We start from the raw sequence: 24,491 nt of genomic DNA, 5'->3' as shown, positions 1-24,491 counted from the left end.
TAGGTATATAAGGTTTGAGAACAAATTTTTTTCTAGGTTGAGAAAAATGTTGGTAGTGAATCCACCAAGGATTCGTAAGGAATTGCATGATTTTGTGAGATCGAAGGAGAGGGTGCCTCTTGCCAGAATTGAACATAATTGGGGGGATTTTATCTCGTACTCTGTAAACTCTGTAATCAGAATCTATGGAGTTTACAGATAGCCACATGTATTTCTCTTCAACATTCCTTTGAGAATGGGTTTTGCTGAGGTGATGTGGCAAATTGGATGTATTCAGGATAAAGATTTAAAAGGAAAAGGAAAAGGGACATTCTTCCTGGATTACACCATTATCCCTTACTTTCTGATTATAAATGGAGGATATGAGAACTTTGACAAATTATTTGCTCCATATCATTTGGGGGTAAGTATAGCTAGAAATAGTGATCCTGAGAGTTTTTACAACGATTTTAGAAGAAGAATAAATGGAGCTCTGTTGCCCCATGTGCATAATTTTCCTAAGGATTTAATCAGAAATGAATTTGAATCCATGACTCAAGAATGGAGAAAAGAGAAGTGGATAATTTTTAGAAAATTATGGGCTTCTATTCAAAAGATGTATCTAAAATATGATCCATCAAAGGAGTTTTCCCCATTCCAAGCCAAGATTGAATTTGTTATGAATTTTTTTGATGAATTGACGAAGCTCTTAAGAGAGAAGCTAGCTAGACTTGAAGAAGTTCATGACCGGCAATAATTAAGCTCACAACCTCCTATATCCCAGAGAGAAAATGGTGTGATAGAAAGGAGGCCTATTCAAGAATCTCCTCACAAAAGAGTTAGGGAAGAAACAAGTGAGGAAGAGGATAGTAGTAATGACAGTGGGAGATTGATAATGAGAAAAGGTAAGAAGATGATGATTTCAAAGCCTTTCCCCAAGATACAAACTAAGCCTTTTCAAGGAGTCAGGATCATTGACCTTGAAGATTCTAACAAAAGTCCTTCACCATCAGCTGTATCTTTTTTACCAGTAAGGAAAGATGAGGAATAGGTGGAGGAAGACAGGTTTGTTGCAACAAGTGCACAAATGCAGATTGGTATTCCTACATTGCCTCCTAATTTGGAGTTGGATCTTACTCCCTTGGATATCCATGGTAAATCCTTCAAAGATTCAAGAAAGGAGGCATGTGATAATTTCCTTGAGGATGATGCTTATGTAAGAATCCCAAGCTTTTTGCAATTAGTATGGAAGACAAAGGTTGAGGAATACAAAGGAAGGATTATTGAGAGGAAGGCCCAAAGGGAAGATAGATCATATCAAGAAATACAAGAGGAAGTAAAGAGTGAAATGAGGGAGGAGTTGAAGGAAATCATTGCTGATGAGGGCAAGAAAATTGTAAGTCAAGATGGAGTCTTGATATTGCCAGAATGGGATATAGCAGATGCAGTGGGATTTGAAGAAATTAGGAAATCAAAGGAAAAAGAAGCAGGGTTAGCATTAAGAGGATCAAAATTTGGAGATGATTATGAAACCTTGGCCATATGGGCACTAGAGGAAGGACCTAGGAATCTTGAGATTAGTGATTTAAACTCCAAATTAAGGGGAAACCTAATTATAAAGAGAGAAGTCGACACATCAAGTGTAGAGGCTACAAAGTTAAATGTTGATGTTGCTAAGCTGGCACATGAAAGCACAAAAATGGAAGCTTTAGAGAAGGCTAAACTGATAAATAAGTTTGACAATATTTTTAATGATTATAATACATCTCATAAAAGGTGTGTGGAGTTGCAAATGAGAGTGCAACTCATTGAGCAAGGACAAATAAAGGTTTCCTATCCTGCACTTACAGGACCGTCAGACACATCAACATCCAGGTCGCCACCTATGGTCCAAGGAGGACAAGCAGCTCAACTAAATACAAGTACTAATATCCCTGGCATGTGATTAGTCCCATATGATGATGATGATGATGATGAACCTGATACTACAAGATCAACTAAACCAAATAATTCCATCTTTTAGAGAAGCTTGTTGAATTATAAAGTAAATTGAAAGAATCAGAAAAACAATCAGCCGAGTAGCAGAAGGATATAGTTAGCTAAGTGCTAACTCATTTAAATGAGAAAATTGAAAGCAGGTTAAACAATATCCATACCTTATATTCTTTACTTTTTGATGCTATTAAAAAGTTTAATGATGATAAAGAAGTGGCAATTCCCCTGTTTACAAAGTGGTTACAAAGGGGAAATGAGCTTAGAATGATGTCTATGGCCTCTAAATTTCATCCTGAGAGACCACATACACTCCAACCAACATATTTGTTGGTGAAATCAATGTAGGAAGCCCAAATTTTGCTAGAAAATATAGGAAGAAAGGTGAGAGAATTGATGAAGAGTTTTAGTGAATTAGAACAAACTCTTTTGTCAGATATTGAAGATAGAGAAGGGGCAGTCAAGCCTTTGCAATTTTGGAAGGAAGAGGTAGAGAGTCATCAATACCCAGGTAGAAATGATTTGTGATGGGATAAATATGGATATGATGGAGGATGGTATGAATAAAATAATTGCTACAAGATTATTTTTTGAAACTTTTGAAAGAGAGGTGAACCAAGTAGCTGTTAAGTATATTCCATATAGGGCAAAAGCTGATGAAGTCATGAATTTCAATTGGCCATCCGATGAAGACTATAGTGTGTGGAGTAGCATGTATTTGAATGATGAATAGAAAGTTATAAATAGTTTACATAACTTGTTTTGTCTTGTAGTGGCAGATATTTTGGAACCCGTAAGACAAGATGGGGTAATTTTCATCATGAGTTTCAAAGAAGGCGACTGCATATTTTGATCCAATATAAGCAAGTTCGAGGATGATTGTTTTGTATAACAGAATATAGTTATGTATAATCATTCTAAGATGACAGGTGTCTCCTCTGGCTTGAAGTTTGTTTGCTCCCTTGTTTTTAATAAAAGGGATTTTAGGGCTATGAGATGGGGTTCAAAATTTTTGGTCCCTTATGTGTTCCAAATTTCTGTTTCCAAATAGCATGGTCTAGGTGAAATAAAAGGATTGTAAAAGGTTATTTTACAAAGAAAAAAATAGAAAGAGTCTTGTGTCTATTATTTTTGCAGGTTCTTGAAGGAGTTATGTATGGATTGTATTTTGACAAAGACAATAGGATTATTAAATGAATATATAATTCAAACCCATTTCTCTCTAGTGTATTATTCTATCATATTTTGAATGCATATTATCAAGGATTTTATCATTTGTTGCACTGTTGTGGTGTATGTATTTTTATTCATGCTTTGGTCTAAGGGGTCCATTAAATTCTTGAATAAAAATGCAAGGTGATAGGGATATTTACAAAGATTTTGACAAGTATTTATGGGCGAGGATTACAATTATGATGTATTGCAAGGCAATATTATCTTAAGTTAATTACTGTTAGATAAATTCTATCGGGAGTATAGTTTATGGTGCAGGAGAAACCCTTCAAGTTGATAAATTAGGCTCAGAGGAGGAAGGATAAGGAATCAAACATGTATTTAGGATATTTAACATGTGTTTCAATCATGCATTGTGTGTTTGTAATAAAATACCCCATCTCGTGAGCCAAACTCCTATTTTGGCATCTTGATAAGCCAATTAGGACTTTTGGACAAAAAAGGGATGAAGTGTGTGTAGGAAATATTTATCCTAGTGGTTTTAGTGCTTCTAGGGTGTTTTAGGAGGGGTTAGTCTTAACCAAAGGCATTAGGAGGCGAGGAATGACATTTTGACAACTTTGTCAAAAGTTGTCAAAAATTGTCATAAGCAACTTTTATGCAATTTTTGAATTTTTTGTTTGTTTGAAATCCTCCAATGGCTCTAACCTCTTGTGTTTAGTTGAGAGAAGTTTTGGAGAGGTATATACACCTTGAGGATCCAATTCCCAAGGTTAGACTGTACAAAGGAAGGTTTTGATGACTGAAAACTAATGAAATTCTGAGTTTTTCCTATAATTCTGGAGTTTTGGCATGGGGTACGGCATTGTATGGATTGGGATCAATCCCCAATGATGTGATTTAGTTAGAATAGTGAATCACCTTTTATTTGGCTTTGGTTTGAGGTTGAGACTATGTGTTTTTCTTCTGTTATTCCAATTTTGTTGTAGGTACCCAGAAAACCAGGGTTTACGTAGGGTTTTACTTCTCCATGGCCATAACTTACAATTTATCTATCTGAAACTCATAGGATTGGGTGAAATGAAATTATGGCCTATGTATTCTAATATTCAAAAAGAATTTTGCAGTTGGAGCAAGGGAGGTGCATGTTTGATAAGACCCTAGGCAGACATCTCTATGTTGCTACCTAGTCCTTAAATAGCAAAGCTACCCTAGAAGGAAAATTGCAATGATTCCAGGCATGTAACCATATAATCCATGATGGTTTATGGTCCCCCACATTCTCATGGGGTTTTTCTTGTATGGTTTGTTCATTTAGATATAGTTACTTCACAAATGGAGGCCTAATTAGTCGTTTAGGACAGTTGACCTTCACCGGGTTCAAACCTTTTCTTGTTAGACCTTGACCTTTCCTTTTGTGGAATTGTGTAAGACCTAAAAGGGTATTTGAATCTGTGATTTTTTTGCCAGGGTGTTTGGGAAAGTTTGGACTTAAGGTCTCTTTAACTGTTTCAAAGGGCTACTAGCAAATAGGCTAAATTGTGAAGGTGCTATAGGATATGGTGTTGAATCCTTCAAACCAGTGTTTGATCTAGTCCATGTGAGTCATGTTTGACCCAAAAAAGGTGTGGTAATGGTCAAGAACCCTTGGAGGCTTCATGGTGCATGATGGAGCAAATTACCCAATTTGAGTAAGTGTGAGTCTTAGAGATTGTGAGATGTTGAACTAATGTTGTAGAGCCTTGCCTTGATAGGATCCTATTGTAATTTTGAGGGGTCAGTGTCATACATCTTGGAGTGTTTGGAAGGATACAAGGAGGGCTCTACATCAAGTGGTATCAAAGCTAGTAATGGCTTTGGTAAAGAGAGAGATTTGAGAAATGACAAAGGGAGAAGAAGAAGTCCCTAGAGGACCAATCACCAACATGGAATTGGCAAAGATTGTGAGAGAGTAGGCCACTACTTGTAAGGCAATGCAGAGGGAGTTATAGAGGTTGAGGGGAAGAGTAGATGGAAAGGAAGATGGAGGCACTGGTAGTAATGAAGAAGGGGATGAAGATGATATCCCTATGCTAGAGGAAGAGGTGATTCCTCCTGACCAGAGACACTTCCTTAATGCCCTCAAATCCATGAAGAGGAGAACCATGGAGCAAAAGATTGATTTGCTAGCTTTCATTGGGAAGATGGACCAGATGTAGTGGTAGATTGGATAGACTCCCTGTCTAGTTTCTTTGAATGTGAAGACATTCCAAGACACCAGAAGGTGAAGATTGCTAAGTCCAAGTTGAAGGGAGCCACCCTAACTTGGTGGAGCTTTGTCCAAGAGGAAAGAGAGAAGGACAACAAACCCAAGATTATTTCTTGGAAGAAGATGGTTGCCTTAGTAAAGGAGGCCTATGCACCCAAATATTATGAAATTCAATTTCATAAGAGGAGACAAAATCTCAAGCAAAAGGATATGGATGTGAACTCTTACACTGAGGAGTTCCAAAGGCTATGTATGAAGTATAAGACAAAGGAGGAAGAGAGTGAGAAAGTTTCCCGGTACCTAAACGGATTAAGGTACAACATTCAAGAAGAACTAAACCTCCTTAGCCTGGATACCGTTGGTAAATGCCATGAACTTTCCATCAAGGTGGAAGAGAAGATCAAAAGGAGACAAGAGAAGAACAATAAAGGAAGAGGAAGACATCAAAAAGGGGGGAGAAGATTTTTTAGAGGTAAGGGAAATGGTTTTGGAAACCAAGGTGAAACCAATCGAGAAGGCACTAAAGGAGAGAGTAGTTCCAACAACAATGGATGATACAATCAGAGAGGTAACTTCAGAGGAAGAAGACCATCATTTAGGGGAAGCTCTCAAGGTAGAGGTCCAATCAGATGTTATAAATGCAATCAAGAAGGGCACATGGCCAACAAATGTCCTGACAAGCTTACTAGTTTCATGGGGGAAAGGAGAAGTAACTTGGTTCTAGAAGCTGATTGCCAAAGTGTGGCAAGTGCAAATACATACCAAAGTGTCAATACCCCTGATAGTTATGGCTGCCCTGAAAGAGGTGAAGCTTTGATGATCAGAAGAGCAGTAAATACCATGAAGATGGTTGAGAGAGAGCCCCCACAGAGAAAGTCTCTATTCAAGACCACTTGCAAAGCAGGTAGAAAGGTTTGCAAGGTTCTAATAGATTCTAGTTCAACTAAAAACTTTGTGTCTCTAGGAATGGTGGAGGAGCTAAAGTTGAGGAGACTACCTCACCCTTGCCCCTACAAAGTCTCATGGCTCACCCAAGGCTAGAAAGTTGTTGTGGAAGAGCAGGCTTGGGTAGAATTCCAAATTGGAACCTATAAGGATAGATTGTTGTTTGACATTGAAAAGATGGATGCTTGTCATCTCCTATTTGGGAGACCATGGCAATTTGATTTGAAGGCACAACATGATGGTGCTAGGAACACATATTCCATCACCAAAGATGGTAAAGTGACTGAGTTGTTAGCTTTGATGGAGAGTGAGGAGGAAACCAAACCAAAGGAGGTGAAGGTGTTGGTGTTAGGAGGAAATCAATTCATGAAGGACATAGAAGATGAGGGCATTGTTTGTTATGCCATCATTCCCAGTCCAATAGTGACAAAGGTGGAGAAGTCTAAAGACAAGAAAGAAGACAAATTGAGGTTGGTTGACCCTACAGTGCAACAACTAAAAAACAAATATAAGGGTGTCATCTCTAATGGCATGCCAAGGTCACTACCTCCCATGAGTGATATAAACCATTACATAGATATTATACCTGGATCCACCTTTCCTAATAAAGCAACATACAAGCTCACACCTAATCAGAATGTTGAGATGGAAAAACAGATTGAAGAATTGTTGGAGTCTAGATTGATTGGAAAAAGATTGAGCCCATGTGCAGTCCTTGCAGCCTTGGCACCCAGCTAAATCAAGGGCTATCAACAAAATTACTATCAGGTATAGATTTCCAATGCCTAGGATTGAGGATTTGTTAGATTTCTTGGGGGGTGCTAGATATTTTACAAAAAATGACTTGAAAAGTGGCTATCATCATATTAGGATTAGGCTGGGAGATGAGTAGAAGACTACATTTAAAAAAAATGAGGGGTTGTATGAGTGGAAAGTCACACCCTTTGGCTTATCTAATGCACCAAGTACCTTTATGAGGTTAATGAATGAAGTTTTGAGGGATTTCATAGGAAAGTTTGTCATAGTCTACCTAGATGACATTCTGTTTTTCTGTCAAACCAAAGAAGAGCACCTAAAACATGTAGAATTGGCCCTAAGGAGATTGCATAAAGAGAAATGAATGATCAATTTGGAAAAGTGTTTGTTTATAGAGGAAGAGATCATCTACTTAGGATTTGTAATCTCATATGGTGAGTTTAAAATGGATCAAGAAAAGATGAGTGCCATATTGTCTTGGCCTACGCCTAGAACAATGAATGATGTTAGAAGATTTCATGGCTTAGCCACATTCTATAGGAAGTTTATAAGAGGTTTTAGCCATATTTGTGCTCCTATGCTTGACACCATAAAGGGAGGACAAAAGTGCAAGTTCAGTTGGATAGAAGAGGCAAATAACTCCTTTGAAACATTGAAGAGAAAAGTTGCAGAGCAGCCGGTCCTTGCCCTACCCGATTTCAACAAGATCTTCCAAGTGGAGTGTGATGTCAGTCATATGACTATTGGGGCAATTCTCAGTTAGGAAGGAAGGCCTATTGTCTTCTTCAGTGATAAGTTAAATGAGGAAAAGAGGAGGTATTCATCCTATGACCTAGAGATGTATGCTTTAGTACAATCCTTGAAAAAGTGGAGACACTACTTGCCGCCAAAAGAGTTCATAGTCTTCACAAATAATCAGGCCCTTAGTTTTATAAATAGCCAAGAAAAGTTGAATCACAAACATATGAAGTGGGTAGGGACCCTACAATCCTTCACTTTCACTCTTAAGCATAAGAAACAGGTCAAGAATAAGGTGGCAGATGCTTTGAGTAGAAGAGTATTGACCAAAAATTAGATCTAGTTGGAGAGTGTTGGAATAGACTCCTTGAAGGCCATGTATGAGGATGATGAAGAATTTGGAGAGATTTACAAGGTATGTGAATCTTTTGATGAGCGGTTTCATGTTGATTTCTCCGAATTTCTTATACAAGATGGATTATTGTTTAAGGGTGCAAAGTTATGCATACCCAAATGCTATATGAGACTAAATATAATCAAGGAGAAACATTATGGAGCAATGGCAGGCCACTTTAGCCTTGACAAGACACTAGATTTGGTGAAGAGGCACTAGTTTTGGCCCAAACTACAGATAGATGTCAAGAGATTTGTGGAGACATATGTGATATGCCAAAAGGCAAAGGGGAAGTCCACAAATGCAGGCCTATACAAGCCTTTACCCATCCCTTCAAGACCATGGGAAAGAGTAAGTATGGATTTTGTTTTAGGATTGCCTAGGACAAGGAAAATATATGATAGTGTTTTTGTAGTGGTGGATAGGTTTAGTAAAATGACACATTTCTTGCCAAGTAAAACCACTTGTGATACTTCCTAAGTTGCAGATTTGTTCTTCAAGGAGATTGTTCAGATACATGATTTTCCTTTGACCATAGTCTCTAATAGGGATATGAAATTTATTGGACACTTCTGGAGGACCCTTTAGAAGACGCTTGGGACAAATCTATCCTTCTCCTCAACCTACCGTCCCCAAACGAATGGCCAAACTGAAGTTGTAAACAGGTCATTGGGAAATCTGCTAAGGTGTTTGACTAGACAACATGGAGAGAGATGGGATAGCATATTGTCTCAAGCATAATTCTCCTATAATGAGACAGTGAATAGAAGTACTGGTAAGTCACCCTTCTAGGTTGTATATGGCATCCACCCAAGGGGTGTGTTGGAGTTAAGAGAACTACCTCAAGGAGAAGTCATTAGTGCTGATGGGGAAACCTTTGCTACCACCATAAAGGAGATCCATGACCAAGTTAAATCCACCTTCAACAATCTACACAAAGATATAAAGCTCATGCTAACAAGAAGAAGAGGGATGTCCAGTTTGATGTGGGAGACTTGGTGTGGGTTCACTTGAAGAAGGAAAGACTTCCAAAAGGCAGATATACAAAGCTTATGCAAAGAAAGATTCGACCCTGCCAAATCTTGAAAAATATGGTCAAAGTGCTTATGAACTTCAACTCCCACCTAACCTTGGTTTTTCACCTATCTTTAATGTATGCGACTTAACTCTTTACAAATGTAGTATTGATGCAGGAGAAGAAACAACTCAGGTTATGACAGATGATGACATTCCTAAACATGAACCACCAAAGTTGTATGAGGTTTTAGACACCAAGGTTGCAAAGAGAATAAGGAACAAAGTTTATATGGAGTATTTGGTGGCTTGGGAGGGACAACTTGATTTTGAAGCAGTCTGGATGACAAAATGACAGATCAAAGACCATGGTGTAGACCTACAGGCTCTCATCTCAAGTCAACTTGAGATTTCTTCTTTTGGGGAGTATGGTGCAGGAGAAACCCTTCAAGTTGATCAATTTGGCTTAGAGGAGGAAGGATAAGGTATCAAAAATTTCTTTAGGATGTTTTACATGTGTTTCAATCATGCATTGTGTGTTTGTAATAAAAGACCCCATCTTGTGAGCCAAACTCCTATTTTGGCATCTTGATAAGCCAATAGGAATTGGAAAAAAAGGGGATCAAGTGTGTGTAGGACATAGTTATCCTAGTGGTTTTAGTGCTTCTAGGGTTTTTTAGGAGGGGTTAGTATTAACCCAAGGCATTAGGAGGCGAGGAATAACATTTTGACAACTTTGTCAAAAGTTGTCATAAACAACTTTTATGCAAATTTTGATTTTTTGTTTGTTTTAACTCCTCCAATGGCTCTAACCTTTTGTTTTCAGTTGAGAGAAGTTTTGGAGAGGTATATACACCTTGAGGATCCAATTACCAAGGTTAGAGTGTCCGAAGGAAGGTTTTGATGACTACAAACTAATAAAATTTTGAGTTTTTCCTACAATTCTGGAGTTTTGGCACGGGGTATGACATTGTACAGATTAGGATCAATCCCCAATGATGTGATTTTGTTAGAATAGTGAATCACCTTTTATTTGGCTTTGGTTTGACATTCAAACTATGTGTTTTTCTCCTGTTATTCCAATTTTGCTTTAGGTACTTGAAAAACCAGGGTTTACCTAGGGTTTTACTTCTCCATGGCCATAACTTGCAATTGATCTATCTGAAACTCATGGGATTGGGTGAAATGAAAGTATGGCTTATTTATTCTAATATTCCAAAATAATTTTGTAGGAGGATCAAGGGAGGTGTGTGTTTGATCAGACCTTAGGTAGACATCTCTATGTGGCTACCTAGTCCTTAAATAACAAAGCTACCCTAGAAGGCAAATGGCGATGATTCCAGGAATGTAACCCTAGAATACATGATGGTTTATGGTCCCCCACATTCTCATGGGGTTTTTCTTGTATAGTTTGTTCATTTGGATATAGTTTCTTCACAAATGGAGGCCTAATTAACCCTTTGGGATAGTTGACCTTCACTGGGTTCAAACCTTTTCTTGTTAGACCTTGAACTTTCCTTTTGGGTAATTATGTAAGACCTAAAAGGGTATTTGAATCTATGATTTTTTTTCTAGGGTGTTTGGGAAATTTTTGACTTAAGGTCCCTTTAACCGTTTCAAAGGGCTACTAGAAAATAGGCTTAATTGTGAAGGTGCTATAGGACATGGTGTTTTAAAACCAGTGTTTGATCTAGTCCATGTGAGTCATGTATGACCCAAAACATGTGTAATGGTTAGGAACCCTTGGAGGATTCATGGTGCATGATGGAGCATATTACCCAATTTGAGTAAGTATGAGTCTTGGAGATTGTGAGATGTTGAACTCATGTTGTAGAGCCTTGCCTTGATAGGATCCTATTCTCATTTTGAGAGGCCAGTGTCATACATCTTGGAGTGTTTGGTAGGATACAAGGAGGGCCCTGCATCATTTTAAATGCAATATGAATTCATGTACCCAATGGAATAAGGCACTGATCATAGTTAAGTGAATGCCTTGACATTATTTACTGTTCGGAATCACCACTGATTTGCTATAAATTGTTGAATATCAAAATACTTTCATTTTATATGAATGTTGTCATGTGTATTAATTATCTCATGCTCCAAGCTGGTTGAGGATCACTAAGGAATTTGCCATTCTTGAGCATTCTCCCTTATTGTTTCAAGTCTTTATATGAGATTATCTACTTTGTTTCATACATGATTTATGAGTGTGGTGTAAAAGCATAAATAAGCATGGAGATCACCCTCCCTAGTTCTGCATAGGCTAAAGTGAAGAAGGATCTTGCATCCTTGTCATTGTTGGTCCAAGTCTGAAGAATATTAAATAGTTGAAAGTGGCTCTCCATAGATATTTTCAATAGAAAACAACTTGGTCTCTACCTTTGAGTCAATGTAAACCCATTTTTGGGCACCAACACCTTCTTGGGTCTCTTCTAAAATAGACTCCGATTTGGTTTAAACTTTGTTAATTACCTTTTGAATTTGCTGATTCTGATATTTTACAGAAAAATGGGGTTCTTTTGGTAAATTTTTATTCTTATTCAGTGTTTGAGGATGATATGTTCCTTGTTAAAATTTGTGTTTTTAGTTAACTCAAGAACTTCTCTTCCTCAGAATCACAATATTAGATCCGTTGCTGGTATTTGGCATCAAAATATTGTTAGGGATTCTGATTGGTTTGATAGATCTTCTGTTAGTATGGATTCTGCACTATTTTTTAATATGAAAAGGGTGTCGACTAAGTCCACTTCTAAAGATTTGGAATCTTCTCCTGGTTTCACGGAGAAGGATTTCGCTAACTTGGAATCATTCTCATGGGCTAAAAAGAAAAATATTTTAAAGGGATCTAATATTACCTCTTTTGTTCCTCCTCCGCATCCTTCATGTGTGAGTGCCCCATCTGGGGATGGTTTTGCTCCATATAAGGTTAATTCTTTTGTTCCAGTAAATTCTTTGACTGCTCAATATGTTAATGTTCCTCCTTCACAAATTGATGTTTTAGGTAAACCTAATTATGAGATGGGTAGATTTGGTTCTCTTCCTAATTGTACTTTTCATAAGTCTTTGGATAGTCCTTTTATTGCTTAGGATGAGCATCTCATTGCTTAGGTTCAAAATATTGTTAATAAAAATAAAATTGCCCTTGATTCTGATGTAGCAAATAGAGTGATTACTTCTATTGATAATTATTTGGTTAAGTTGAATAAAAATTTGTCTGCATTTCCTACAACTAAGCCTTTTGAGGTGCTTGATCCAGATAAGGAAAATAAGCTTCCTAGTGGCCTGATATTCCTTTGGGTAGTGGAGGTAGGTTTCCTTTGATTAAGTCTCCACTCTCCCCAATATCTCCATTCACCACCCCTTTGAAGAGGGGTCGTAAACCAAAGCATGTCAAGACCCAATAGGAAATTGATGTTGGAATCCAATCAACACTTCTTTCTTTGATGGATTCTTGTAAGGGGAAGAGAAAAAAGAAGCCATTTAGTCTTCTTGTTACAAGGTCTTTGGCTTCTAAGAGGTGTCTTTAGAAGGACTTTACTGAGGGAAAGATCTCTCAGGGTAGTGATTGTGTGAAGAGGGAAGCCTCAGTCTCCCCTCGAGGCCAATGAGGATCATTTCCTAGAATGTTAGGGGCTTAAATGCCCCTAACAAAAGATACTTGATTAAGTCCTAGTTGGATTTAATGAAGTGTGATATTTTGATGGTGCAAGAAACTAAATTAATTTTGTCTTCTGATGAGTCCTTGTTTTCTTCCTGGAAGCTTTGAAAAATTTGTCTCTCTCCTTCTGAGGGGGCTTTGGGAGGGCTTGCTTTCCTTTGGAATGATTATAGTGTGAACCTTTCTTTGGTTGCTTCTTCTTCTAATTGGATGCTAGGTTTGGATAAAAGTATATTTTCCAATGCTAAATTCTGGATTTTCAATATTTATGGATCCATTAGTATTTATGAGAAGAGGAAACTTTGGGAGAGATTAGTTGTGAATGCATCTCCGCCAAAGGGTACCTTTTTGATATTTGGGGTGGGGGGGTGGGACTTCAATGCTATTTAAAGTATTGAAGAGAAATCGGGGGTTATTATTCCAAAAAGGCACATTACTGTTGATTTTTTCCATTTTATTAAGGACATGAATCTGGTTGATTGTAAAACTCAGAATGGCCCTTTTACTTAGACAAACATGAGAAAAGATTTCTTTCAGATTGTAGAGAGATTAGATCACTTTTTGGTGTTTGAAAAGTGGTTTGGTTCGGATTGGGAATTCTTTTCTTAAGTTCTCCCTTATACTGGGTTGGACCATTTTCCTATTCTATTCTCTATTCTTGAGGATAGGTCTCCTCGGAAGCTTCCTTTTAATTTTGAGCTGATGTAGCTTAGGGATCAATATTCTTTTCCCCTATTGAAAGTTTGGTGGATGTCTGCTCCTCATGTGAACTGGTCTAGGATGTATCAGATTGTTAAAAATATGGTTTATCTTAAAGGAAGGATTAGAGAATGGAATTCTCTTCATTTCAAGACTATTTTTGGAGAGAAGGCTAGGATACAAGGTAAAATTGAAAAGGTGAAAGAGCTTACCTTAAATGATGGTATGGATTCTTTGTCCTTTAATAGGCTTAAATATTTGAAAGCTCAACTTGAGGATGTTTTGGCTCGTGAGGAATCTTATTGGAGACAGAAGTCTAGGGATTTGTGGTTGTCAGAAGGTGATAGGAATACTAAGTTTTTTCATTCCTCAACCAAATTAAGGAGGTTTCATAATAGGTTATCTTGCATTCATGATTCTAATGGGAATTGTCTGTTTGATGAGGGTGAAATTGCCTCTGAGGCTATTAGATTTTTTAAGTCTTTGTTTACTGCCGACACAGTGGATTTGGATAGTAATTTTGTTAATTCAATTCCTCCTCTCATTAAGGAAGAAGATAATAAGATTCTTATGACTCCTTTTACCAATCTTGAGTTAAGAGAGGTGGTCTTTTCCATGTCCTCAGAGAAGGCTCCAGGGCTTGATGGATTCATTGCTTTGTTTTTTCAAAAATGTTGGGATTTTGTGGGGAATGATGTCCTTCTAGCTGTTGAGGAGTCTAGGCATAATAGAACCATTTAAAAAGAGCTTAATCAACTCTTATTGCTATTATCCCTAAGGTGGATAATCCTAAATCTTTTTTTGATTTCTGTCCAATTGCACTATGTAACACCTTGTACAAGATCATCACTAAGGTAATTTCAGTTAGGCTGGCTAAACTCATTCCTATGATTATTTCTGTTGAGCAGGGTGGTTTTGTACTTGGGAGAGAAACTTCAAAATGTGCCATTATTTCTCATGAGGTCTTGCATTCCATCTCTTTACAAAAGACTCCCGCTATGATTCTTAAACTTGATATGCTCAAAGCTTATGATTGGGTGGACTGGAACTCATTAGTCTTTGTTCTGAGACAATTTGGTTTTGCTCATAGTTGGATTAAATGGGTTTTTTCTTGCAACTCTTCTACTCAATTTTTTGTGTTACTAAATGGATCCCCTTCTCATTTTTTTACTTCTTCTTGAGGTGTTAGGTAAGGAGATACTTTGTCCCCTTTTCTGTTTATTCTTTTAGTTGAGGCTTTTAGTAGGGCTATTCATACTGCTAGATCATTGGGTATTTGGAAGGGAATTAAGATTGATGGTTATCCAATTTCTCAATCTCATTGTCTTTTTGCAGATGATACTCTCCTGTTTGGTTCTGCTTCATTGGTAGAGGCTAAAGTGATCAAGAAAATTATTGCAGACTATTATGCCTTTTCTGGTAAAAAAATTATTAGCTTCAATTTTTATTTATTTATTTTCTGAATGTTTCCCCTTTAGTTCATAATAGGTTGAATCAATTTTGGGGTTTTATGGTGGGATATTTTCCTTGTAAGTATCTAGGCATTCCCTTTTTGGTTGGTTAAGATAAGACAATGTTTCGGGACAAAGTGGCTCACGCACCATCTTCCAAAATTTCTTCATGGAACCATAACTGGCTTACTTTAGCTGGCAAGATTCTTCTGATCAAATCAATGCTTAATGTTATTCCCATTTATTTGATGTCTATTTTGAACACCCCACAAGGTTGTTCATGACCTTAAGTCATCTTTAAGGTCTTTCATTTGGAATGATAATTGTTGTCACAAATGATTGCACCCGTGATGCTAAGTGTGAAACCAAGCAATCCTGTGAAACATGGAAACACCTTCAAGCTTGTAGGTTGCTCAAGTTGAAGGTGAATCTCCAGGTTATGGGTTGGATTCCCTTGAATCCCTCCTAAAACTAAAAAACTGATGTAAAAAAGAGAGAAAAATTTGAAAATACTGAAAAATTGCAATTAAATTAGGAGGTGATACACCAAAATTATAATGGTAATAACCTTAAACTCACAAAAATTATGACAGAACTTCACCCACACAAAGTAATTTTGACTCTCCAACCACATAAATATTTTCTAGGAAGGCTAAGGAGAATGTAAACTTGGAAGGAAAAATTGGATTCACAACCAAATTGACAAAATACCCCTTTTAGACAACCTAAAACCTGTGATTATACGAAAAGAAGAAGATACATGCACATAAAAGAGACTGAAATTCAAAGGTTTTAAATTAAAACACAGTAAATTTCTATCAAATCTGCAAATGAACATACACAATTACCGAGGCAAATATATGAAACTCTGAAATATCAAAGGAAATCTGCTATAAAACTTAAAATACTAAAGTGTTGAGATACAATGCTTTTTTTGCAAAAATGTGTATGCAAAAAAGAAAGAACCATAGGGAAAAAGAAGGAGAGAGAGAAAATATATAGATACCATGATGAATATCTCCTCCAAAAACCCTAAAAAAAGAAAGATCTGCATGAGAAAAAGCCTTGGGAGAATCTACCCAAAAATGGCATAAAACTCATGCATAATACTGTAAAAAATGATATCTAATGCCCCAAAATAGGACTCCAGCTGATGTTGTATGAAAAGAAACCCTCACCGCTGAATATAGAACTACCAGTCTCACCCAAAATAGCTCTACTGAAAAAGAAAAACCCACTACCTAAAAATCTGCATGAAACTCTGGAATCTCCTTTCGTGTTGAAACTTCTGTTGAAACTGATTGTGGAAATGATCTCCCTATTTTGTGAGCATTTCAATGGTATATAGCACTTAATCTTTCATGCAAAAATCAACCATCAATCTTTCACACAAAAGACAACTCCTCATTTGCAAACAACCAGTTCTCCCGATCTTTGATAATACCCCGACCACCGAAGGCAATTCCATCGGGTCATCGACAAGATAGTCAAATAGATATCCTAATCGTCCGATCTTCCTTAATCTCTTTTTGTGCTTTGTCACGTGGCACCCCCTGATTTGTCCATGGATTCACCTAGGATCCATTTAAAGGCCTCAAGACTTAAGATTGGACCCACCTCTTCCTGGGCTCGCCTTGTCACCAAGTCACAATGATAACTGAGCGAGCAGCTTCTCATTGTGCCTTAGCGATAGTCGTCGGATCATCTTGGACTTTCTCGATCCTCATCGGACTTGCTCAACCTTTAACTTGCTTAAGCTGCTCTTTTCTACCTCGTGTCATTTCCTAGTTTGTTCGTGGATCCACCTATTTGATAGGTTCCATCGGAACATCGAGGTAACATCAAAATGGGGCTACCGATGTCTGATGACAACCTCCAACTCATTGCACTTTTTATTGGGTTTTCGATGTAACATCACATCCGTTACCCCGCTTAACTAGTCACTGGACCTGGGCCCACCTTGGTTCTTCTTCTATGCTCTGTCACATGGCACATCCTGATTCACTCTAAGCCCACTTGGATGACCAAATCCACTGCCACCTCACCAATTGCTATGTCATGGGGAATAACTATCGACCATCTTCATCTCACGGTATAGTGACCACTGTCCAATCATTTGCATCACCGATCGATCTTCCTTGATCTGCTTGACCTTTACCTTGGCTGATCTGCTCCCTTCTACTATGTGTCACCATGTGTCAGCCACTTGATTTGCCACTGGATGCCATCTCATCAGTCCCTAAGTCGCAGAGATTAACAGTCGAGCGCTTTTGCATAGCGGTTTAGAGATGGCCATTAGATCTCTCGCACCATCGTTCGATCTTCTTGGACTCCCACCCTGGTTCTTCTTCTATGCTCTACCACATGGCACATCCTCATTCATTCTGAGCCTACCTAGATGTCCACCTCAACTGCCACATTGCCAGTCTCTATGTTGCAAGAGATAACTAGCAAGCATCTTCATCTTACAGTATAGCGACGACCGTTGATCTACCCTCAAACTGCTCGATCTTTAGCCGCTCACCTTTTTTGCACATGCTTTGTCGCCAAGTCATGGGGATAACTAGCGAGCTTCTTTCTATTGTAGTATAGCAACCGCCATTAGATATCTCACATCACCTTTCGATGTTCCTTGATCTACCCGACCTTTAACCCCGACTGATTTGCTCCCCTCTGCTGCGTGTCACCATGTGTCACCCCTTGGTTAGCTCATGAGATCTTCTTGTCTTGCCACTTGTCTATCGGGCCTGCCATGCATCATCATCACTAGACCTTCCACCTCTTCTACTGCATGTCACCATGTGGCACCTTGTTATTTCCTCAGAGTCCACCTCAATGCCACCTCACTAGTTGCCAAGTCGTGATGATATCTAGCAAGAAGTTAACCATCGTGACATAGTGACAACCATTGGATCATCTTGGACCTATTGTTGATCTACCTTGATCTGCTGTTGGATCTCAGTGATCTTTAACTTTCCCTTTTCAGCATGTGCCTTGTCGCCAAGTTGTGATGCTTATCCATCGAGCATCTTCATCTTGCGGTATAGTGATGGCCGTCTGATCTCTCGTAATCTGCTCGCCCGTTGATTTGCTCTTTTACTACAAAATTTGGTCGCTTTGAGAGATGTGCACACGTGGGGGCCCACCAATGCTGAACTTCTCTTTGTTGAAAGCTCGCAAGCTTTGACACTTAATATGTGTGGGGCTTTACCTTTAAATACAAAAATGCTCCTCCCCACAACCAATGTGGGATAAATGGACAATGCCTGGGCCTTTCCATTGGGTCATTGGGATAGCATTGAAATGTTCCTTTCGATGGCCGATGTCACCAATGTCTACCTCCTTGCTTGTGCCTTGTCATTGAGTTCATGAGATAACACGAATACCCAATAACTTCACACACTACTTTGCATTTCTTATCAGGGTAGGTCTTGCCGATTGTGGTAGGTCTTGTCGATAAGGTACAATTTCAAAAACTACAAAGAAACACCCATTTCCACCAGCATGCTGAGCTCAACCCTCGTGGGAGCCACATTTTAACCCACATGCTATAATTTACTTTTCCCATATCTACACATGAAGCAAACAAGTTAGACAAAAACAATGCATTTCTGATTTCTCGTTCATGATTGGACATTTTCAAAATGAATGAATGCAAGGCTTCATTAGGGCATTAAATTTTGCATTTGCAAAATTTGGTAACATTTTTGGCGATCTCTTAGGGGTGTTTGCCTGCCAAATAGTAGAATCTAGTAGCCTAGCATATCCATTTGGCATTGAGTCAATTCTACCTTCCTCAAAATCTGGAATTGCATCTTAGCTCTCTAAACAAAACTTGAAAATAAAACTAAAAAAGTTCTGCTTACAACTGAGCCTGCACTTATGGAAACCAGAAACAAAACTGAACTGAATTGAAAACAACAATGTGCTGGAAGCACTTATTAAGCTGAAAATTACTGAAAACCAAACTGCAACTATCCTACTATGTACATATGCAAACTATTAGTACTCAATAGCATAGTTTGAGGTGAATCCCATTGACAAGGATTGACAATATTTCTCCATTCAATTTAGCAAGATGGAATGCATTATTTTGTTTCTATTTTGTGATAACATACGGGCCATCCCACATGGCATCAAACTTGGTATGTCTACTAGGTTTGTTTTTTAACTCATCCCACTTGAAAACAAGATCACCTTGATTAAATATGCATGGTACAACTTTTCTATCAAATGTTTTCTTCATTTGAGCATGGTGAATTTCTAATTTTTTGTATGCTTCCTTGCGAGTTTCTTCTAACTCCATAAGCTAAGCAAGCCTTATTTGCATTGGCTGCTCTTCAAGTAACTCAAGCTCTTTTACATAATTTAAAGTTGGCAATTCAACTGAAATAGGTAGCTTGGCTTCTCTGCCATAAGTTAAAACATAAGGAGAGTTACCTGTTGATCTCTTTGGTGTAATTCTGTCAACCCAAAGGGCTAACTTGAGCTTTTCATGCCAAGTTCTCTGATTCTCAACAATGGTCTTCTTAATGATGTTGATCAAGTTCTTATTATTTGATTCAGCTTGTCTATTACCCTGAGGGTAATAATTGGATGAAGTATTCAAATATATATTATGTTTAACTGACCAATATGAACCTCTAAGACCAATAAAAGCTAAAGCATTATCATAAATGATTGATTCTGGGGTACCAAACTTGGACACTAAGTCTTGGAAGAAAATTTAGGACAAAAGTTTCATTAGCTTCTTTCAATGGAACTGCTTCTATCCATTTTGTAAAATAATTAGTTGTTGTGAGAATCCATTTGTGACCTGCACTAGAAGGTGGATTAATAGGTCCTATAAAATCAAGCCCCCACTTTGCAAAGGGCTGCTCTACTTCAATTGTTTGCAAAGGCAAGGCAACTAACCTTTGTTTTCTTGCAAACAATGAATATTTTTCACATTTCCTTATCCATGAGTGAGCATCTTTAAACAATTCAGACCAATAATAACCAACTCTCATAATTTTTAGAGCTATTGTTCTTGCCGCAAAGTGACCTCCTGCAAGTCCTTCATGAAATTCTTTCAGAACTATTTCGATCTGACCTAGTTCAATGCATCTTAATAGAACATTGTTATAGTCCTTTTTAAACAAAATACCATCTATTAAAGCATAAGGAATGACTTGTAGCCTAAAATACCTTCATTTTGACCTATCTAAGCCTTCCAGATAGTCACTAGTTTGTAAATAATGGATAATTTGCTGATTCCAAGTGACTGGTAAAGTTGTGACAATAGGCCGTTATTCATTATTAAGCACTGTTTCAACTTGTTGCTCCTCTTCTTTACTATTTTTTGTACTTCCAACAAGTTGTTCACATAAACCCTTGCCTCTAACTAGCTTGGTTACCTTGATAGAGATGTCATATTCCATTGCCTTAGTAATCCAACCCACCTTTTTGTCATTTATGTCTTTGTTGAGCAAAAAATATTTCACTGTAGGATGAGCAACCATTAGCTGAATCTTATTGTTAGAGAGCATGTGCCTAAATTTCTTAAGGCTTCTTATTATTGCTAATACATGCTTTTCTACAAATGAGTACCTAATCTCATAACCATGTACAATCTGACTAAAGAAAGCAATTGGCTATTCTAAGCCTTCATTATTTTGCTAACACAACATTGCAGAAATAGTATCCTCACTCCCAAAAGCATATAGAATAAAATATTTCTTAAAATTAGGATTAATGAGGGTAGGAGCTGCTGCAATTGCCTCTTTAATTTCTTCAAAACTGTTCCTACCTTCCTTAATCTACTGAAAAGACATGTTTTTCTTAAGCATGGCTGTAAGTGGTTGCATCAATGCTGCAATATTAGGAATAAACCTTCTGATAAAGTTAATCCTACCTATGAAATTCTAGAGTCCCTTTTTATGTGCTGGTAATGGCAATGCGAGTATGGCTATGATCCTCTCAAGATCTATTAAAATCCCATGCTTTGAAACAATATATCCCAACAACTCGCCTTCATGAATAACAAATATGCTCTTTTTGGGATTTAATGAAACTCCATATTCCCTGCATCTCTCAAATACCTGTCTGAGATGGTCAAGATGTTCATTAGCCTTTTTAGAAAAATAGTTACATCATCTAGGTAAACCAAAACAAACTTGTTAATCAGGCCTTGAAATGCCATATCCATTCGCTGAAATGTTGCCCCTGCATTGGTCAGTCCGAACGATATTTTATTATACGCCATTGTACCTCACTTGGTGGTAAATACTGTTTTGTACTGGTCTTCTTCTTTGACTAGAATTTGGTTATATCTTGAATAACCATCAAGTAATGAGAATCTCTCTGATCCTGATACAACCTGCAAAATTTGCTCCATTGAGGGCAGTGGGTAATGGTCTTTTAGGGATGCTCTATTTAGGTCTCTAAAATCAACACATAGTCTGAGTTCACCATTCTTCTTCCTAACGGGAACTAGATTGGACACCCAAGATGTGTGCTTGATTGAAAATATGATATTTCCCTCAATCAGCTTATTTAACTCAATCTTCATAAGATGTTCTAATTTTTGATTAAGAGGCCTTTGTTTTTGCCTTACTAGTTTTGCATTATCTACCTCTATGGTATGCTGAGCTAAATGAGGATAAAATCCTTTCAAATCTTCATACCTCCATGCAAATATGTCATTGAATTCTTGACAAAGTTTTACAAAAGCATTTTTTCTTCAAGGGTACATACCTTGCCAACTTTCAGTAGTTTATCCTTGAATATTTCAATGGGTTCATAATATTCTTCCTTCACAAACATGCTGCCTTTATCTTTCCTGACCTGATCATCTGTATTAAAAATGGATTCAAGGGTTACCAAACCCTTGGGCAACTTGTTGGTTTTCAATTGGATAAATTGATTTTCATATTGTTCATTAAACTTACGCTGATTTCCGACAAAAAATTAAGCTTCTTCAATTAGGAAATTAGTAATCTGCTCATTTGAGTCAAAAAATTGCCAATTGATAGTGTTATCTGGAACTGAGGGCCTTACGAAAACTTTAACATACTGTTGTTATCAATATTTTCTAGTTCTTTTGGAATATTGAACTGAGCTCCTAAAACAACAAACCTATCTGCTTCTTTATTTTGACATCTAGGTATGGACAACAAATTAAATGCATCAAAATCTTCAATTAAATTCCAAATTCTATGCTTGTACATCTTCAAAACATCATTTTTGGTGACATGGATATTCCTTACTTGGTTCACAACTAGTTCACTATCACCAAAAACTTGTAAACACCTTACATTTCTTTTTGTAGCCCATTCCAATCCATGTGCAAGTGACTCATATTCAGCGGTATTGTTTGTATAGCTAAAAGAAAATATGAAAGCAGTGTAATATTTCATACCTTCGGGTGAAACCAACATAATACCACCTTCAAAACCATTTTTACCTCTTGAACCATCAAAATAGAGCTGCCAAACTTGATTTCTCTACTATTTTGACTGTTGATCGAGTGGAATATCCTTTTTTTCAAGCTTAGGAATAACAACATCCTCCTCATGAATCATATAAACACCAAGACCTATTTCATCCATGCTGATGAAAGGATCTTCTACAGTATTATGGGCTGCCCACTCATCCAAATTCACATCAGGTATGCATTGAATAGGTGTATCTGGATCCTGGATAGGTGGTAACTCCTCATGGTTTCTAATGGCAAGATTTGCATTTATAGGACTTGGGGTATATGGTTCTAAGTGACAAGTGGATTGGGGTTCTAACTTAATGGTAACCTTAGTACCATATTGGGTTCTAAAAAATAAGTGTGACCAATCAGCAGAAAGGTATCCTCCTAATTTTGCTGTGAAATCTCTAGATAGGCAAATAGAAAAGTGTGGAGGTAAGTCAACTATGTATATGTCTTGAGGTATTACAAAATTAGGACAAGCATGCAAGGTCAAACCAAGATCTTTGACCAATCCAACAAACTTAACTATTGTTCCATCTAACTGTACAAGTCCTCTAGAAATAGGCTCATAAATTAGACCAAGTTTATCTGCAAGGTCTTTGGGCATAATTGAACTACTAACTCTTGAGTCTATCAAAAAATTGTGGACTAAATGGTTGCCAATTATCAATGTTACAAAAAATGGAGGAGGCTTTGGTGTTTGGATTGGCTGATTATTCTTAACTAGGATATCATTAGCTAATGCAACTCTAGGCTGATCTTTTTGAGGCTCATTAGTCAAGGAAAGATTATCTAATTTGTCTCTTAGCAATTCCTTTTGTCCAAGAATTTGCAATGCATCTATCATTGTCATGGAAATAGTGGTTTTTGTCATAGATTAAACAATATTAAATGGAACACCACTAACCTTTTGCTGTACTTTAGGAACAACATGCTCTGGTTGAGTTGGCTTTGACTGAGATTGAACTTTCTATTGTTCTTTAGGTGCTGCAGGCTGTCCTCTTAGTAAAATATGCACATTCTGGATAGGTGGAGGTATCCTAACAACTTGCTAGCTTATAGAAGCTTGTTGTTTTCCTTTATCTAGCTGTTGTTTGGATTTATTCTATTGTTGTCCATAATTTATAGCTTATTGTTGATGAATTGTAGCTTGTTGTCCAATGTCACTAGCCCGTTTTGTTGACCTTGTATTAGCTACAACAGGTGAAAAGGGTCTATTTTGTGCTTGTGAATGATTAAGTCCACAAAATTCCTCACCTTGCCAATTCATCATAGCCACCTCAGGACCTCCTGGTTCTTCATTTGTACCTACATCTTGATAAGACATGTTATTTTGTACCATCAAGGCTTGTGATTGAGCATTCATTGCATTTTGACATGATGCTTGATTATGAGGTTGTTGGCATGGAAAACACTACTCTTGTGCCATATTGTTCTGAGTAGGAACAATTTATTTAGAATTGCTAGTAGTATTCTGATGATACTACTGGTTTTGCCTATTATTGTAGTTCCTCCTTTGATTCTTACCATCAACTTGGTAGTTAGGCCTATGGGGCTTGATACCTTTGATTTTGGTTCTAATTTTTCTTGAGGTTCACCAATTCATTGCCAAAATTCTGCATAGTCTGTTGGATTTGGTGAGTTCATTCAACATTCTTTATAAACATCTCTTTTAACTCCTGTAATTGCTTTGACGAGTTTGCTACAACACTATTTTGAACATAATTTTGAAAACCTAGTGTTGGAACATCAAGTATTACAACTATAGGGGGTACTTGTAAAGACATCAATGGCTAGACATTAGAAAAAATAGGCATAGGAGGTCTGGGGGCAATTTTACCAGCTTGTATAAGGCTATTTTCTTCTCTAATAGATACATCATAAGCTGCTCCTAATGTAATCCCGCCCATATACTGAATCATAACAACAATATTGCTATTTAAAGCTCTCAAATAATACAAAAATGTATGTTCAGGAGA

The sequence above is a fragment of the Cryptomeria japonica genome, chromosome 4 (assembly GCF_030272615.1).
Source record: "Cryptomeria japonica chromosome 4, Sugi_1.0, whole genome shotgun sequence".
NCBI lineage: Eukaryota > Viridiplantae > Streptophyta > Pinopsida > Cupressales > Cupressaceae > Cryptomeria > Cryptomeria japonica.
The sequence above is the reverse complement of the archived record's forward strand: the minus strand, read 5'-3'. Positions refer to the sequence as shown.